Genomic DNA, 15467 nt, shown 5'->3' on the forward strand with positions numbered 1-15467 from the left:
ATGAATGAATCTTGTTTCATACAGGTTCAGGGAAGGCAGAAAATATCAGCCACAACAAAGCACCCCCCATATACACACTGCACAACCACACACGTTCCTTATCTGATATATTGCAGGTCATTCAATATAAAGTAGGAAAAAAAGATCTTGAGACAAAAGTGTCCACTTGGAAATACATTTTTGTTTAGTTGATTAATTCTGTAGTTTTACATTTTTTGAACAAGGGAGTCCAAGGTATAGTTCATAATATATTTTGGTCTAGTAACATTTCAAGAAAGTAACAATGTTTTAAGAAGCATCTCCAGAGCAAAGCACATTCATTTTTCAGAGGAACAAAACCCTCATGGGCATTTTTTAATGTTGCATTCAAGACTGAGATGAATCCGAAAGGGGCTTGACAGATGCGATTGTCATAGTGTACTGGGACCGAATTCCTCTAGTACAGAGAACTGAATGTTAAAATAAAATTTGAAAGTTCTTTCTTTCCTTGCTGTACCCTTCTCCAAATCTCCAAAGCATTTGTTTTGTAAAATCCTAAGTGGAAACACATTTTGGTGCCATAATTTCAAACAAACCATCTCTTTTTGAACTCTGCAGCCTTGATGCATTAACCCAATAGCATATCAAGTTCACAAAATTTCAGATAAACCACGTTCAAGCTATAAAAATGACCGGAAAAAAAAGTCCTAATTTTTCACACATCTCATTTCCCTTTCTCACACTCCTTTAAGAAAGCCCAGCTTTGGTGTGTCTTTAGTAAGAGGAGTTGCTGCAGACACATATACTGTTGTATGCTGGCTGAATCTATTCACAATTTAGTGTGAGTTACCTGACAGGCTGAGGTGAGGTCATCTCAACCACAAATACCAACCAGTTCATGAGGCAAGGGGTAGACAGCAGGAAGCAACTGGAGACTCCAAGAAATAAATGGGTTAAAATTGGGGTGCACAGGGCTTCCCTGGTGGCGCACTGGTTAAGAATCTGCCTGCCAATGCAGGGGACACGGGTTCGAGCCCTGGTCCAGGAAGATCCCACATGCCACGGAACAGCTGAGCCCGTGCGCCCCAACTACTGAGCCTGCGCTCTAGAGCCCGCGAGCCACAACTACTGAGCCCAAGTGCCACAACTACTGAAGCCCGTGTGCCTAGAGCCCATGCTCCACAACAAGAGAAGCCACCTCAGTGAGAAGCCGGCGCTCCACAACAAAGAGTAGACCCCGCTTGCCGCAACTAGAGAAAGGCTGTGCGCAGCAACAAACACCCAATGCAGCCATAAATAAATAAATAAATAAAATAAAATAAAATAAAAAAGATTGGGGTGCACTAACTTTCACATAAGAACTCTGACCAAACTGTTCTTGCAACTCTCCTCTGAGAGAGAAAGAAAAATAAATAAAAATATAAAAGTATCACCATTCTGAGACTTGCATTTTGCCTGAATTAATATGCTTAAAGCAGTTAAACATTTACCACCTTGCTTTTTAAAGTCAACTTAAAATATTTTCATTCAATAAAGTTTATTGAAAATTCAAGAGGATGGCGATGATGTTGATGATACTTTGGATAAACATGATTGTCTTTACATTAACGTTTTGAAAATGGCGTCAGAATAAAATAACCTGAATAATTGACCTGAATAAATAAAATGACCTGAAAATAGGCCAAAATAATTGCAAAGAGGAGTGAGAAGCCAGGATTATTCCTCTTCAATCAGGTAGATGTTTTATTATTGCACAAATGCTTTACAAATATACTATGGAAGCTTCAAATTTCAGAAAATATGGCCATTCTTTGGGGCAAAAAGGTGCAAATCTCTAAGAGGTAGAGAAGAAAAATGATTTATTCTGTTTTTCTAGCATTGCTAGTTTCCAGGAGTTCACCTTTTGATCCAGCTACAAGGCAATGATTTTCTGAAGTGGTTTCTGATGGTGTCTGACATCTTTTATAGTACTCTTGAACAATCTTGTAATGTGCTAAACGATACCAAATTGAGTTAGTGGCCAAGAAAAAGAGTCCAATAGGCCCATGGGTATCATGAGTGCTTTGCTACTTGCTGCTTCTTGTAGCCACTGCTCAGAGGGAAGAAATGAAGTTTTCTGAGTCTCTGAAACCTCAAGTGGTGGATCTGGTGGAGAGCTGTAGCAGATCTGGGACAAGTATGAAAGGATTCAATAGTCTTAAGCCTGTAGAAGTTTACAAGTTGTCAGATTTTGTCCTTTTTCGTCATTTGTTTATTCATTCATTCATGCAGTCAATCACCAAATATCTATTGAAGTACTGCTCTCCGTAATGTCTGGTAATATATGTTAGGAGTTTACAGTCAGTAAGAGAGATGCATATCGAAATGAATTAAAGATAGAATAATGTGTTGACATTGAAAGAGATGTTACATATGAGTTCAGAGGAAAGAGAGATTTCTTCCAGCTGGGGTAACCAAGAAAATATTCACTCATTTATACACTGATTGATTTACACATGTACTTAGTCAGGGATTACTGTGAGCAAAATACAGGTAAAGAAGTGGTTAAAATTCATTTATCTGATCATTCAACAAATATATATTTAGGGTCTACTGTATACCAAGGCTTGTCCTAGACTCTGGGCATTGTTTAGTGAATAGGCCAGACTCTGTGGTGGCTTCAGGGTGGGAAAAACTGAACGGGGAAGGAGATATTGAATATCTAGAAGGAAAAGTGAATAATGAAGAGACCTAAAAGGCCGGGAGAGAACAGGATAACCCTTAGGCAGGAAGAGACTGCCTCTTCCCTGGCATCTAAAGGGAAGAAGCCAAGGCTGGTGGCCAAGGTAGATTTGAAAGTTACACGGCAGAAATTGAGGAAGATCTATTTTGTGACTTACATTTTCGTAGCCTGAAATATCAAAGAGGAGCTGAGTCTAGGTGGACGAATCAGGCTTTGCCCGCCACCACTCCATTAGAACTGCTCTTGTCAAGGTGGTCATGACCTTCAATGTTGCTGAAGGTCAGTTCTCATCCTACTTACTAATGGCATCTGACACAATGGATCATTTCCTGTTCCCTGAAAAGCTGCCTTTTCTAGCTTTATCACATATATATTGTGCATTACTTTAAACTATATGGGCCCCACATCTTACTCTAGCCATTGCTCTGGGGAACAGTTACATGAAGCCTTCAACCAGCTTTGCAGATGTGCAAGCTGTCTTGCCTCTCTTGCTTTCTGCCCTGGGGCTTCTCTGACACCATGGAATGGGACATCTTATAAGATGCAGGTGGACCTAACTCATGCATGATCCAGAAGTTTGGGGGAGTTCACATTCCTTGGAGCAATCCTTGATCAATCAGGGATAGAAGCCAATGGGTAAATACTTTTTCCATTCTTCCCTGAGCAGACAGTTTGGAGATGCATTTCATAAGACTTTTGTGAAAGTCCTACCAGATAGAGCCATGCAGAGTGTTTTTTCCCTCCGCCTGTGTTTTCCTGTACTTATCCCTTACTCCTGCTTTATGGGGTCCATATTCCAAAGCAAACCACCAATGATGAGCCTTTGTTTCAGTCTCTTCTTTAAAGGAGTCAAGGTTAAGATTCTTGATATGAAGCAGAGCTATAAACAAGCCTAAATGCACAGCCAAAACAGGTTCCTTTATAGCTCTGTCCCATCACAAACAGATCCTAGGTCTAATTTTCTGCAGCCTCTTCTGTGGCTGTTGACGATGTAGAGCTTCTTAATGTGCCAGGTGTCCTTCAGGATTTCACTGCATGCCTTAAGTTGATAGTTGGTGATCTGAGCTCATTGTTTCCCCCCTTCCCCAGATTTCTAAAAACTTTAACAAAAGCCAGTCCACTCCATAATCCACATAATTACTATTGCCCCCAGAACACTCAAGTGCCACAGATACTTTTCACCTATGTCTACATGCCAGGGGTTATCACCACCCCACTTACCACTAGCAATGGGATTCTTATTATCATATGCTTGGTGGGTGATCCAGCTTTAATATCCTACCCAGAGGGCCTGCTTCCTAGGGTCACTCTTGATAACAAGAGTCAGCCTGGACTCCTCAAAAAATGACCCTAAAAACCAAGGTCATTGAAATAACCTTGACTTGTGAAATGACTTTCACATTGAAATGTGATCCCCAGGAATCGGGAGTAAGGGACAAGGACAGTAAAACAGGGGAAGGAGGGAAAAAACGCTCTGGATATCTTAATCCTGCAGGACCTTCATGAGAACCTTATGAAGTGCATCTCTAACCTGTTCACTCAGGAAAAGCATTTAACCATTTCAGGCTGGAAGGATGGTGGGAGATGCTTCATGGAACTGAGCTCCTGGAGAACCATGGAAATCTGGACTGGCAGAGGCCCTTGGTCAATAGAGACAAGATAGATGTGATTACTAACATGAGCTGAAAGGCTGGAATGGCAATCAGGATGCCTTGACCTTACAGGAACCTGTGGCAATATGTGAAAGCTCAACTAGTCAGTTACATGGCTGATATAAAAATAATAGTTCAAAAACATGAGCTGGCAAGCAGAAAGCTGATATCAGCCACTGCTTTGGAAAATCATGGTCCCTCACCTGAATTCCAGATCTAAGTCAGTTCACGGACACAGAGACCTTTGATTAAAAGGAGGCTGGGTCCTCTAGAACAGTTGTTTTCAACTGGGGACCCCAAAGGATATTTGGCCATGTCTAAAGACATTTTTGGTTGTAATAACTGGGGGAGGGATGGAACAGGATGCCGCTGGCTTCTAGTGGGTACAGGCTAGGCAAACTGCTAAAATAGCAAACAGTACATCAGAAGTAATACTACATCTCAGGGGGAGTTGCTAGGATCACCTGCAAAGACATCAGTTCACAGGGCTAGTGGTCTCCATTATACCCCTGTACATTTCGCCTGTCTGGCAAAATATGACGGACCTTGGTGAATACAGTGGACGTGGTGGGTAATGTTGGTGTTCCCCTCTGATCCCCTCAGTCTCTTCGTCCCTCTTTTGTGCAATCCCTCTAGCATCTTAGTGTGCTTTTGCTTTGAAAATCCAGCATCTGAAGTTCTTCTTTGGAGGATGGTCCTTGGGTTACAGAAGACTGCTTGACCTGTAGGTGATGAGAGCTGGAGAGGACTGGGAATTTACTGCCCCTCACTAAGGTCCTAACAATGGTGCAACTGATCTGTAGCTTGGCCCAGATGATGAAACATATTCTGAAGGTGGTTTCTGTCGTGTGTAAGGATGCTCTGCATCATCTCTGGAAAGCTCTTTGGAGGGTCACATCGTAGCTCTCTAAAGTTCTGGAGCAGGAGGCTGCCTCTTATGACAGAGAACCATTTGTCATTTGTAAATTAGCTCCTGATGTTGTTTCTTGGCCCTAGTAATACTGAGCACTTGACTGTGGGACATCAAAGTGACTGTGCAGGTGGAACTGTCCATCATAATCTCGATCCTCTGTGTCACAGAGGTGGGCAGGCACAGTGGCAATCCATTGTGATGAAAGGGTACATTCGGAATTGTGTCAAGAAGGCACAAGTAGATTATATAAATAGTCCAGATGTCCATGGCATTTACCTTTGTTGCACCAACACCTTTCCTTCAGCTCATACCTATGACATCATGGGGTGGAAGTAGAAAGGTATAACCTACTTACAGGAAAAAATTTAGGCTTAGTTCACAGATGGCTTGGCATGATATGTTGCTGTTAGCCTAAAAAGGACTGCTGCCCCAGTCAAGCGTGGCCCTAAAGTCAGTGGAGAAGGAAAGGCCTTCTAGTAGACGCAGCTGTGAGCAGTATGCTTGCTCGTTCAGTTTGTATGGAGGCAGAATTGGCCTAAAGAATGGATAGACACAAATTTCTGGGCAGAAGCAAATGGTTTCACTATTTGGTCAGGAGCCTAGAATGACTAAAGATTAAAATATTGGAGGCCAAAAAATCTGGAAGGGGCATGTGGATGGACCTTTGGAAAAGGGGAAAAACCACCCTTGCGTCTCACAGTAATGAGCCCCAGAGAGAATTCACTACAGAGGAAAGAGCCAGTGCCTGGGCTGACAAAAAGCTGGACCTGTGCCTGCCAGGCAGTTTCTTTCCTTGGCCACCTAGTGCTGGTGCAAGGGGTGAGTGAAATGGGGATGGGGTGGGGGACATGGTGGCCGAGATGGATCCTAAACATGGGACAAATAGATGAACTTCCTCTCACCAAGCCTCATCTAGCTATTTCCATTTCAACTTGATATTATCCATCTTTTCCACCACCATGGAAACTCCATGAGGGTAGCTATTTTTGTCTGTTTTTGTTCATCATCCACCACCTAGAACTATGTCTTGTACATAATATGGTTTCAATAAATAATTGTTGAATTAAACAATACTATGATTTGTTTATGCAGCCAGCAATATCAAGAGGGCAGCATGGGTGGAAGAAACAGCCTAAGCAAGGGCCAGAGAGCAAGAATTTTTATGTTTTGTTTAAGGAGCAATGATTAGTTGTTTCATTTAGAAAAATTTGACTTGCAGAACTACTTTTTTATTTTTATTTTTTAAAATTTTTATTGGAGTATAGTTGATTTACAATGTTGTGTTAGTTTCAGGGGTACAGCAAAGTGAATCAGTTTTATATATATATATCCACTCTTTTTTTTAAGATTCTTTTCCCACATAGGCCATTACAGAGTATTGATAAGAGTTCCCTGTGCTATACAGCAGGTTCTTATTAGTTACCTATTTTGTATACAGTAGTGTGTATATGTCCATCCCAATCTCCCAGTTTATCCCTCCCCAACCCCATCCCCTGGTAACCATAAGTTTGTTTTCTACATCTGTGACTCTACTTCTGTTTTGTAAGTAATTTCATTCGCACCTTATTTTTTTAGATTCCACATATAAGCAATGTCATATGATATTTGTCTTTCTGTGTCTGACTTACTTCACTCAGTATGGCAATCTCTAGGTCTATCCATGTTGCTGCAAGTGACATTATTTTGTTCTTTTTTATGGCTGAGTAATATTCCATTGTGTATATGTACCACATCTTCTTTATGCAATCCTCTGTTGATGGACATTAGGTTGCTTCCATGTCCTGACCATTGTAAACAGTGCTGCAGTTAACATTGGGGTGCATGTAACTTTTTGAATTATGGTTTTCTCCAGGTATAGAAATGTAAATTGGGATAGCCACTATGGAGAACAGTATGGAGGTTCCTTAAAAAACTAAAAATAGAACTACCATATGACGTAGAACTACTTTTTATACAGAGCTTTTTGTAAACTTTATTGTATAGCAGCTTATAATATTAATGTTTTCAAAGAAAAGAAGGTAGAATAAAATCTGTGGATATTACATCTTTGTACATACCAAGACTACAGTTCCAATTGCAAAAAGCAAAGATGGCAAGGCTTCCAAAATAACTCTTACCACTTTCTGACTAAAATGTGATGTAATTAGATGACTAAATTGGACAAAGTCTCCTACTATTAAGGGAAACATATTCTTTTCCTGTATCACCCAGATTGTCTAATATCACTTCTCTAAACAGGCTAATTATTCATTTCTCCCTATTGCCTGTGCTAACAATTCCTTAATATACTAATTATTGAACTTTAATAAGGATAATCAAAAAATTTTGTTCTAAAAATTAAAAATAGAAGAGAAAATCCGAGATCCTATAACTTAACTGTTCTCCAGAAGCCACTAGTAGATGATAGATATGATAAGCCATGGCAGATTCTTTTATGTCACTGTCTTCAAATGATCTACCACCTTGGAACAAATCCATCTTGTATTTTTACTCCAGAACTATTTCCTCATCTTTGGCATTGTTCAGAAGTACAAAGTCAGCCTGCGTGCCTTGCAAAGCTACATTTCTGTCAAAAATTTAACATTGGCTCAAGATCCATCATCTGGTAAGATGCAAACTCTATGCCCTGTTAGGTTGGGGGGTATTCCTGGAGTCTGAGAGCTTATTGGTCATCTTGGAGGAGAACGTGATTGCTGACCTACCATGGTGATGCCTCTGATAGAGCTGGTGCTTCCAAACTGCCTTCTTCCTGTCTGGTTCCCTCTCCCTGCATGACACTCCTATTCAACTCACTAACCAACTCACTAAGTCAGTTAGTCCTTGGGACTCTTGGGAAGGTTTACCTCGTGTCCCCTTCCACTCATATTCTTGCAAGGCAGGAAGTGCAAATGAATGTGACTAGAGCTTTTTAATCCCAGGGTTAATTCTTGATGCGACTCTGGCACCTTCCAATGGAAAAATCTTAGTGAGGCTTTTAGCAGCCTAGTTGAGTCCAAGATTATAGAAAAGAGGAAAGACCAACAATGGTGGGTAAATTTTCAACATTTCTCCGATAAGAAGGAGCACATCTCATCATTTTTAGGACATCGAATAGAAATTACTGCAGCAGTAGCAAATCTGGGTATATCACACAAGTTCTTATGTACATTTTACTTCAAAAGGAAAATCCATGTCACTTTAATGTGCTTATTGGCTGGTGTGATTCTCTTTACTTTCTCTAAGGCTCTAAAGAACAAAGGGTTTTCCGTTTACAGTGAGGAATTGAGTCAGTGGATCATTCAGTGTGGAATAAGAATTTCTCTCAGCAGCGAGAGCACTTCTGTATATTTTTCACTTGGTTATTTAAACTACTTTGGAAGCATAAAAGTGATTTCTTAAGGCAAACTCTCCACTGTTGTTGCAAAGGACCCTCTGGGGAAAGCACACTTAGTTCCTGCTTCTTCCTGCCAGGGCTTTCTGAACAGATAGCTCCAAGAAGCTTTCTATCAATTATGTCAATCTAATTTTATTCGTGCGTTTAGTTTGACTAAGAGACAGATACCTAACTTTTTTCTGCTGCTCCATTTCTGTACCTCACAGACAAGAGATATTTCTCTGAAACAATAAACATCTGCATAGAGTTTTGTTTATCGTTCATTTGGACAAATTGAAAAATGTTATTGGTTACTTGCCTTCTCATTGTTAGCTGGCTTTATTGTTGCAGAAAAGTCTTTATCTGGAATTTTTGTAAAGAAGGAAATGAGAGTCTTAATCATATATATATATAATCATATATATAATCACTATACATGTATAGAGTGATTCATGTCCATTTTAAAGCCTTAACACCAGAGGTGACTTTAGGGATTATTCAACCCAACCCATTTATTTTGCAAATGAGGAAACTGAATTCAACAGAATATAAATTATTTTCCCAATGCTATAGAACTAATTGGTCATAAAGTCAGACTTAGGACCCAGGCCTCCTAACTCTGTTCCAGTACTGTTTTTCTCCTTGCTGTATCATCTCCAATCTATGGGCAGGGGAAATGGAAATCATGACCTCAAATGACTTAATTCTTTGATCAGCCTTTTTATATCGAGAAACTATTGTATCAATAAAGATACAGACGTTTGTTCCCAAAATTGCCTCTGTCTGTTCATCTCTGCTTTTGGATGTATCTAAGTAAATGTCTTCCACATCCATCAAATTTTGGCTCTCATTTTTTAGGTAATAGTGATAATAATATGCAAGGTTAGGAACTTAAGATACATGAAATCTGGAAAGATGTATAACAGCCTTTTGTAAGAAAAGAATAATGATTTTTGATATCTTATAATAACAGTTAACATGGCTCAGTTATCAAACATGATGACATACTGATATAATTTCTACTTAACTGTATCATCCAAGTATTTAATTTTCTTTGCAGATGTAAGGCACATTTACATCCATTTTGGACATATCAAAAGCACATCAATAATTCTGAATGTAACCAAGCTCAATTTCCCTCTATCAGATGGAGAGTTGGTAAGTGTTTAAAGACTGGGGGATAACAGAGGAAGGAAAGGGAGAGAGGCTGTCTTCAAAGCTCAGATGTAAACTAGACAGAGAGACAGAAAGACTATTAGGATGGGTGCCAAAAAGCTAGAGGAGGGTACCTGGTGCACAGATATTATTGTTCTTGGGTAGTCATCAGGTTAGATTTACTTATCAAAAGTAGAAGAGAAGGAAGATTTTAATTCAAGGAATAGTCTACTCTTTAGAAACTTCAAGTAATAGAATGTATGGTGATTATGAATCTAAAGATCTCAATAGCTCTGCCCTTTGATGGTGTCAGTTGTGTTCATACTAGGCTATCTTTGTGATTGCTGGGAACTTTCCAGAAAATCTAGTATTTAGGAATTTCAGTAGGTCTTATCTGTATTCTCATGAAAGAGCAGATTATGGTTATTTCTTTAGGCATGTATGTAACATCCTTCTAAAAATAAACTAGAGGATTTCCTGTTATGTAAAACATAGATATTAAAAAGGGAGAAAAATCCTTTCTCCAGCTAACATTTTCCCACTCATACTTCTTGTATTTTTTCTAGGCATACTTTCCTTTGTTTATATACTAATTAATTCCCAAAAAAAGGCAGATTACCATGAAACTATGCTCTTCTTTAGAAATAATTAAATCTATATTTTATGAAAAACAGAACTTGTATAATCAGACAAAAATATATAACAAACAAGAAAGACTGATATAGAGTTAGGTTTTGGAACTAGACTTGGAGATAGTTATATCAGGAAATCTAAATATAATACATTTAAGCATAAGACTCCTTTTCTAATTTTGTGAATTAAGAGGCACTCCACATATTATTCATTTTCCGGAAAGACATTTCTTACCCTATGTTTTTATGTACCTTTCCACTTTTTCCCACAGGTCAAAAATGCTGACTCATTCATGAGTTCCAGAAATCTGCTTTTAAACCAGCACCCTGAACATTTCTGAAGCAGGCTGGGGTTAGAGAGGCACGTTCTGAAAGAAATATTCCCCTCTTTTTCTCAAAAGAAAAGTAAAATAAAAATAAAACTTTGCAATGCCACTGACTTTTGAAGGATTTTTCTCCTAGAAGGAGCACAAGGAAAGTGTCTACAGAGTAACTTTATGCAGGAACAAAACAACTAGTTGAAAATCAACTCTTCAGACCTTTTGTTTACATAGAGCCAAAACGCCAGTTTGTTTCCATGATGTCTTTGATAATTTGACTTTTTCCTACATTTACTGAATTAGCAACATAGACACAGGTTGTGAAGATTGTGAACACAGATTGTTGTGAAGACTCTCTTCTGGATCGGGCACTGTTAGATTGAAGAATATGGTACCCAGGTGGACCAGAGTCTGTACCTTATCTGAAGAGGTTGCTTGAATTGGTCCTTTGAGATCCTGATATGTCATTTACACCTACAAAGAGCATTATTTATCTGAACATCAAATTCAAACTTTCTTGCCATTTTGGAGAATTGTTTTTAAATGTTTTCAATATTTGCTCTTTTGTAATATTTTTTCCAGAGTATGCTTTAAAATCCTTCAGAAGGTGGTGAAGTGATGGAATGTGTCTGCTCCCAGCGTCTTGCCCTTAGGCACTTGGGGACACCCCCTGACTGCAGCCTCAGGACCCAGACTCAAAGCAGCACTGGTGCATGACAGTGGGAGAGGAAGTGTCTTCAGACTGGGCTTTCCTGTACACTGCCCTGCATTTCTTGGTTTCAGTCATGGCCCTTCTTGTCCTGTCCCTTTCGGATGTGGTAACCTAGTCCTATTCATTACACCTCTACTTAGAAATCCAGAGAATGTGAGACCTGAAATTTGCTTTCAGACATCCTTGTCTGTAACCTTGGCCACTGAGGTTCCTACAGCTTGTCCCCAAAGAGGCCAGTTAGAACGGAATTATAACACAAATGATAACAGCAACAACAATGTTGACCACAACAGCAGAAACAATAGAAGTAGAAACATCTTCCAGCATGTTTAATACTGTCAGACACAAGAGCTATGAAATGGCTATGACTATCCCATTTTTAAAATGATACAATAACATCACAAAATGCTATAATTATTTCATACAACCCTGTGGTAAACAACCCTACAGATATTTAATTACTCATATTGATATTCTTCCTACATCTGAGGAAATTTTTATTTCCAGCTTTGAGATGTTAATTGAGATAAAGATTGTTCAATTTGTCTCCTTGATTGTTTGATTATAGCTTTGAAATTATTTTTTAAAAGCCTTCTAAGGTAACCCAGTAGAAAGAGTAAGCCCATTCTCTCAGGAAAACTGAATGTATTCAGTTCCTTCGAAGAAATTTGGGACAGATGTGCTTCTCTTCTTCTTCAGAGAACCCAGCGGATAAAAAATGTATTTTATTTCTTGTGAAATGCATTTTCCTGTTCATCTCAGTATGTGGGACTGTCAAAGTTTATAACTTTGGCAGTGTTCTAACGTGACCATTCTGTTCTCCTTTAGAAATTTATTAAATCTATATTTTTATGAAAAACAGAATGTGGTAGATTTTTTTCGTCTTTTGACATTTACTTGTTGGTTAGTGTTTTTAAGTCATGCTAGATCTCAAACCAGAATGACAAACCATCCAAGACTTAAGTGTTTCCAAAGCTGATTTTGAAAGGGAACAGAGGCATTGTGAGCGATGATGCCTGACACTTCTGTACAATATTCCACCTGAGAATCAACAACAATTTTAGAGCCGTGAACCAACTCCTTTAGGTTGATGTCGGTTTTTCAGAAGGGAAAACAAACGGATTATCTCTTTTTTAAGGTTTCTTATACAACAATGCTGCTAATTTGCAATGTGTAAACTCCATGGGATTTTTAAAAGTTTTCTTGTGGTCTAGCTTTGAGGCAGGTGGGCAGACTGGATGGGATCTCCAGTTTCCTCCTGGACCTAGGATCCTAAGAGTTTCTTCCCAGGTCATATCCTGGAACTCATGACGAGGCTCCATTAGCCCCCCAACACCACTACCACTGAAACCCTCAGGGCTCCTCACCAGGGCTCCAGTCTCCTTTGATTTATCAGGCCCGTTCATGCTCTAGTTTTAATATCTCAGCTTTGCCTGTTACACTAGATATTTTAAAGAGCTTCAGAGTTGACATTAGTTGTGTCCTAGTGCATCAAAGAAGTTATTCTATCATCTCCAAATTATTATACTGGATGATTGGGTTTTAACGATCTCTAAGAGGGTTTGTTGAGGTCTTTTTTTCATTCCCCTGTGATCATGATGGTATTTTTTTCATTTGCTGAGAAGCTTTCTGTATTAGAAGAAATGGCTAATTGTCTAATTTCTATCTTTGGCTCATTTTAACTTCTTTTTTTTGTTGTTAAATATCCACACTTTACATATTGTGGTTTAAGAATGATAATTATTTATATAAACCATGTTACCCAAATCATAGCATGAGTGGTAGATGAGAGTTAATATGTACGGCACATCATCAGATGAAATTGGCATTAGATATGGTTTCCATCTTGTAGTTCATCTCTTAAACCTGCTGGGCTGACAGGGCACAATCTTGGGGGAAGCATGGAAAGATAGAAGGGAAAGAATTCTCCATAGACGTGCATGAACATTCATATGATGGAGAAAAAAAAGGGTGCTATAAGCACTTTTCTATACTCCCTACACTTTAATAGGCTGAATTTTCTCACACTCCATTATTTTCTTGTTGGGTGCAGGAGACAATAACTATTCTACAGATAACTCACAAAAGAGTGGCCAACAACTACACTTACATAGAATGCTTTTATACACATTTTTCCAGAACCCATAACTTGAATGAAAAGCTTTTTTTCCTTTGCTCCACTGTGATGAGAACAGTTTGTTTGACTCATACCAAACCAAATCAAGCATTTCTGTGGGCACAAAGAGGAATGTGGAGCAAAGAAAGATTTTCTTCCTAAAAAAGGAATATGTGCATGGAAAACAAAATTGCTTCAAATTTCACAACATATTTTACCCTTAAACCTTGGAGGCAGAGTCGGGTCAGTCCAATTTCCCTTGCAGATATTTGACTTTAAAAATCACATAATTCAACTTTTAAAAATGGATTTGTGTGAAATGATATATAAAAAAATTCCATGCTATGTAAGTCATGATGAGTTTCAGCTTATGTTTACCCTCTGCCTCTTCATCTTTAAGAGATGCAAATTGTCTTCAGGCAATAGTGGAAATGTCTTGTCCTAGTTCTTCCAAATCAGCCCTTAAGACGTTTACATTAGAAACTTGGAGTGACGCTAAAGTAAATGAGTTTCTTCAAAAGGCTGGCTGCCCCCTATCTAGGAAATTAAAAGTCATTGGGGAGAATTTTTTTAAAGAAGCAATAACAGATAAGTACATGGTTCTTGGTTTCTTAGCCCAATCCTATTTGTACATTTTAGAATCTCAAATGACTAATCCAGTTAACTACATGGTGAATTTTAAGAGAGAAAGCAAAACTTTTTCTAAGGATCCAAGTCTCATACTCTTTCAGTTGTTCCAAGATCTCAGATTTGTGACTGTACTTATTCAAAGAATGTCACGTATTTGCTTTTCTCTTCAAGAATGTAACGTTACAAATGTATTTAAATGCGATGTGATTCGAAGCTACAATAATTCTTTGCATGCATTTGGGAACTACAGATGCTGGCATTAGAGTCAGAAGAGAGTCTCAGTTCCTTTACTCTCAAAACAAAGAAAACATTACCCTGCCCACTTTCTCACAAGGCTGCTGTGAAAATAGTAAATAGTGAAAATCAGATAGTAAAATCGTGAAAAATCAGATAACCAACATGTGGATCAAATCCTTGATAGTTGTCTGCAACCCAGTGCCCTGCTCAACCATGCAACAACACTTGCGATGTGAGGAGGGCAGGTATCACCATTGTTATGCCTATTTTCCAGATAAGGAAACTGACACTTAATAAGAAGGAATGACTTGTCCATCATCACAGAGTATGTATGAGAGCCAAGATGCAAATTCAACGCTTTTCACTCTAACCTTCATGCTTTCCCAATAAGTTGCCATGAAATTCTTTATAAACTGTAAAGTGCCTTACAAATGTGAGGTGTCACATTATCACACCCCTTAAACCTTATTTTTGACCTTCTGAGGCCAAAGCCAGGAAAAGTAGGGGAAATATTGGAAATTTAAACCACTGGACTTTTCATAGAATAGTTCAGGAGAGAGAGCAAGGAGAAACAGTAGCAATATACCAGATTTTGGGAGCAGAAAACTCAGCTGTAAGACAACAACTGGTCGTTAGCTGAGAAAAGAAGTGTTGAGTCAGCAGTCAGAAGAACAAGTCCACAGGAAGGGAAAGTAGCTGAAGAAGTGAGGGACTGGGAAGAAGGAAAAGGTGGGCACAGAAGAGGCCAAGCTGGGGTACAGGCTGCTGCTAAAATCTGACAGACATGGTTTCGTCACTGAGTTCCCTTTACCTGATGGTTAGAATCCTTGAAGTGATGCAATTCCGGTGGCTATATTTGAACCCAGGTGTGCTCTGAGCACCTGCACATACTTCTTCCAGTCTTACTATTGGCCTGCACACTCCTTGTCTCCCAACTGCTAACCCTGGCACCTCTCTACTTGAGGGCCTTTTCTGGTGAGCAGAACCCACTCAGCTAAGCATGGGTGGGCAGGAAGTACATGAGAATTAAAACCCTCCTTTCATTTG

The sequence above is a fragment of the Balaenoptera borealis genome, assembly GCF_965194805.1.
Source record: "Balaenoptera borealis genome assembly, chromosome: 10".
Taxonomy (NCBI): Eukaryota; Metazoa; Chordata; class Mammalia; order Artiodactyla; family Balaenopteridae; genus Balaenoptera; species Balaenoptera borealis.